The following is a 4731-nucleotide window of genomic DNA, read 5'->3' on the forward strand; positions in this document are numbered from 1 at the left end:
TATAATATTTTGTAAACATTTTTTTAATCTTTATGCATAATATAACTATCTTATCTCATACAATCGTTCTTTGTTGCATGGCTTTTTATACAATTTTTTTAAAATTTAATTAAATACATTTATCAGATAATTTTTTTTACATTATCATTCAATTTCATATTATTATTTATATTAAGTTTATTAATTTTTATTATAACAAACTTCAAAGTCATATATAAAATGATTTTTTAGTAATTGACAATGTTGAAATATTTATATTAACAACTTATAAAAATTAAAATCACATTTTTATACCAATACAATTTCATTATCACAAAATACTGAAAATAGTTACTTGTGACATGGGCAAAGTAGATTGTGAAAAAAAAATAACGATATATTTCTCTAAAATATCATCTCATTTAATAATTTTTTTAACTTTAACATACATAGTTAAATCAATATATTTTTATAACAAAATTAAGATCCATATACACAATTTTCAGGGAAAAAATAGGGGACGGCCTGGAGTTGGACGCTTGGAGCCTATCCCATTGCTATTCAAACAAACAGAAAATAAATATTTTTTCTTGATGAAATAGTGAATTAAGATAAGAGAAATAAATTTTTTTCTAAAGATAAATATTTAATTTGATCCTTGAATTTGTAAGACGCTCATGCTTGAATTCCTGAAAAAATGAAAAAATAAAAAATAAAAAATTTGTTCTTGAATTTTTAAAAAATATGACAAATTCGTCCGACGGTCAATTTTCTCTATTAACCCAAATGACTAATCCTACTTGGCATCGTTTGACCTATTTGTCATCCTAAATTTTGTTGTTTGTGTTGCTGACGCAAAGCACTAAATTGTCGCAAGATTTTTTATATCAATCACTATCAAAGTCACCTCAAAACTCCCAACAGTAACGAAATCACTATCTCTATGAACAATAACAACAAACCTCCATTATTAACAACAACAAACTAGAATGAGTCACCCCAAAACTCCCTAACAGCAATGAAATCACACTAGCTATCTCTGTGAACAATAACAACAAACCTCCATTATTAACAACAAAAAACTAGAATGAACCACCATGAATATCATCTCGTTAGTGGCCTACAACCCCATAAACAAACAAGGAAAAAATCCAAGTACGAATCCCCTTTTTTCGTTATCTTTTTTCTCTTTTTGGTTTAATCTCATCTCTCACTTGTGTGAATCCATTCTCTTGTAGCTTACACGTCACGGTTGAAATAAATGATCAAACTTGCAACTATCTCTACATCCTCTGTGGTGGCAATGAGCATCACCTCCTGATGAATCTACCACTACGCGATTTTATGGGGGAAAAGAGGGGAACAAATGAAATTGTATGAGGTAGTGTTGGTTTTGCGATGAGAGACTAAGACAAACCCATGGTGGAGAGTGCGGAGGCACGACAAAGGTGCAACAGAGAAGGAAAGTGTTGGATCGAGTGGCCTCAGAATAATTAAGAAGGGGGGTTGAATTAATTATTCCTAAACCTTTACTAATTAAAAAATTACTCTTCTAAGGCTTTTACTAAATTGTTAAGAGAATGAGGAGTAGAAGAGAAACTTAACAGAAAGTAAAAACGGAAATTAAATGCACAGCGGAAAGTAAAAGAGTAGGGAAGAAGGAAACAAACACACAAGAGTTTTTATACTAGTTCGGCAACAACCCGTGCCTACATCCAGTCCCCAAGCGACCTGCGGTCCTTGAGATTTCTTTCAACCTTGTAAAAATCCTTTTACAAGCAAAGATCCACAAGGGATGTACCCTTTCTTGTTCTCTTTGAACCTAGTGGATGTATCCTCCACTAGAACTGATCCACAAGAGATGTACCCTCTCTTGTTCTCAGTCAAACCCAGGTAGATGTACACTCTACTTGTACCACAAAGGATGTACCCTCCAATGTGTTAAGACAAAGATCTCAGGTTGTTAAACCTTTGATACTTTATGAATGGGGATGCAAAAGAATTCTCAAGCGGTTAGTCCTTTGAACACTTTTGTATTAGGGAAAGAGAAGAATTAAAAGAATTCTCAGACTGTGTCGTTTTGAATTCTTTGACAAGGGAGAAGGGAGACACAAAAGAATTCAGGCGGTTAGTCCTTTGTTCTTTTGGAAAAGGGAGAAGAGAGACACAAAAAGAATTCAGGCGGTTAGTCCTTGGTGAATTCTTTTTGGCAGAGGGAGAAGAGAATGAAAAAAGATGAATAACACAAGTTTTCAAGGTTTAGAAAACCAGAAAATTTTGGAAAGCTTTTGGTACAAAGAAGAAGAAGAAGTTCAAAGAGATTCAAGGCTTGTAAAGGATTGTAAGAGATTGATTGGAAAAGTATTCAAGATTATTGAAATGCAAAACAAAGTCTTGCTTTTATAGACTCTTCATGTCTAGTCAAGACAACCATTAGAAGAGTTATGACTTTTAGAAAAACTTAAAAACCAATTTGAAAAAGTCAAAAACTATTTGAAGAGTTACATCTTTTGATTTTATTCAAAAACAATCACTGGTAATTGATTACCAAATCAGTGTAATCGATTACACAAAGCTTTTATGTGAAAAGATGTGACTCTTCACTTTTGAATTTGAATTTCAACGTTCAAAGGCACTGGTAATCGATTACCAAAACATTGTAATCGATTACAGCTTTTTGAAATTATTTGGAACGTTGTAAATTCAATTTGAAAACTTTTTCAAAATAATTTTGCTACTGGTAATCGATTACAACAATCTGATAATCGATTACCAGAGAGTAAAAACTCTTTGGTAAACATGTTTTGAGAAAAATCATGTGCTACTCAATTTTTGAGAAAAACTTTTCATACTTATCTTGATTAAGCCTTCTCTTGATTCTTGAATCTTGATCTTGATTCTTGAGATCTTGAACCTTGAATCTTGATTCTTGACTCTTAACTTTCCTCTTGAGTCTTGAATTCTTCTTGATTCTATCTTGAACTCTTGAATTGTTCTTGATTCACTTGAGTTGTTTCTTTGATTGATCTTTGAGCTTTTTGTCATCATCTTTTGTTATCATCATTGTTATCATCAAAACACCATTGAATCACCTTTGATTTATCATGAAGCTTTGCTTCTACAGAAAGGAGAAAAATAGAGGAGGAGAAAGAGAAAGACATGAAAAAAATTATCTATAATTGTCTGTACTAACAAATTAGTTTTTTGATATTTTGGTGATAATTCAGTTCCTTCACAACAACACACAAAGCAAAATTTAGGATGACAAGTAGGTCTAGTAATGTCATGAAGGATTAGTTATTTGGATTAACGGAAAAAATTAACAATGAAACAAATTAGTCGTATTTTTAGAAAATTAATGAACAAAATTTTATTTTTTTTATCTTTCAGAGATCCAAGCATCAGTGCCTTATAAATTCAAATATCAAATTTGACATTTATCCTTTTCTAACTATTTCTTGTATTCATATAATAATTTTATAATTAAAGTTAAAACTAGTGTTTAAAGAATTAAAATCCCTTTCGCTTTGAACCAACACATATTGATACAACATTTTTTTAATAGTTTCTTTTTAAGACTTTGTTTATTATCAGACTAAAACTCGATTTAGCCCTTGTTAGTAGAAAATATATTTAGGTTACCCATAATAAAAAAAATTACTAGATAATAAAAAGAGTTGTGAAAAGAGAAAAAGCCAAAAGGAGTGACGATAACATTCATTCAACATAAAAGTAAAACAATATAAAAAATGAAAGTTGAAAGTAGGAAATCGACGCTAGGAATAAATATAACACATTAACTATACTTAAAAACAACCACTTAAATAATTATTTAACATTTACCCTTAAAAAGAAAGACGTGAAGAAAGTGGTGACACAGTCGTTTAGCACCCAAAAAGGAATTGGTCTCTGTTTAAAGTTAAATTTCCAAGTCAATGTCGAGAAAGAAAGGATAGCATACGCATTACGCAACGCAATCTTGGGACAAATAATTAAAAGAGCACTTTTTACGTTGTGGCTGTACTTCTACTTTCTTACTTTGCAGGAAAGATGATAAAGATCTTAGTATCCAACATTTCAACTACTACTTTGTTCTTAATCCTGAATTCCTAATTTTTTGTTACCTTCGTGACATTTTGTGCATTACACGTACGATAATTCAGTTCCTTCCAAAATTTCGGTTAGACCAAAGTAATCAATTTACAGGTGTTTAGCAAGTTGTTTTTACTTTTAAAATTAACTCTGCCGGTAACTATAATAATAAATTTAAAGAGAAAATATTAGAAGAGAATTCACTATTTAAAATAAATTTATTTGAATTTTATAATAATAACTTTAAAAATTATATTTCATTGTGTTTTCTTTATTATTTGACCGTGTAAAAATCATAACCATTAAACTCTAAATAAAAATAATTATAATTATAGAAATTCATGAAATATATTTATATCTATACTTGAAAAGTAATTTACTTTTAAAAATATATTTTTATATTTCTGCAGAGTGTTGGGGTGAGGTAGATTTTTTTTTCTTTGAAGGAATTATGACATGATAATTATTTCCATAATCACAAAGTTTCACATTGACTTGCCGTCCAAAGGCACAAGTCATTTATACCAAACACTGGATAATATTTTGAATTCAGAAACTTTGGCGATACTTGCATACGTGAGGTTAGAAAAATAATATTCTATTGCCAAATAAAAAATAGTTCTTAATCTATAAGACGGCCAATATAATGTTAAAACTCAT

The sequence above is a fragment of the Glycine max genome, chromosome 12, assembly GCF_000004515.6.
Source record: "Glycine max cultivar Williams 82 chromosome 12, Glycine_max_v4.0, whole genome shotgun sequence".
Taxonomy (NCBI): Eukaryota; Viridiplantae; Streptophyta; class Magnoliopsida; order Fabales; family Fabaceae; genus Glycine; species Glycine max.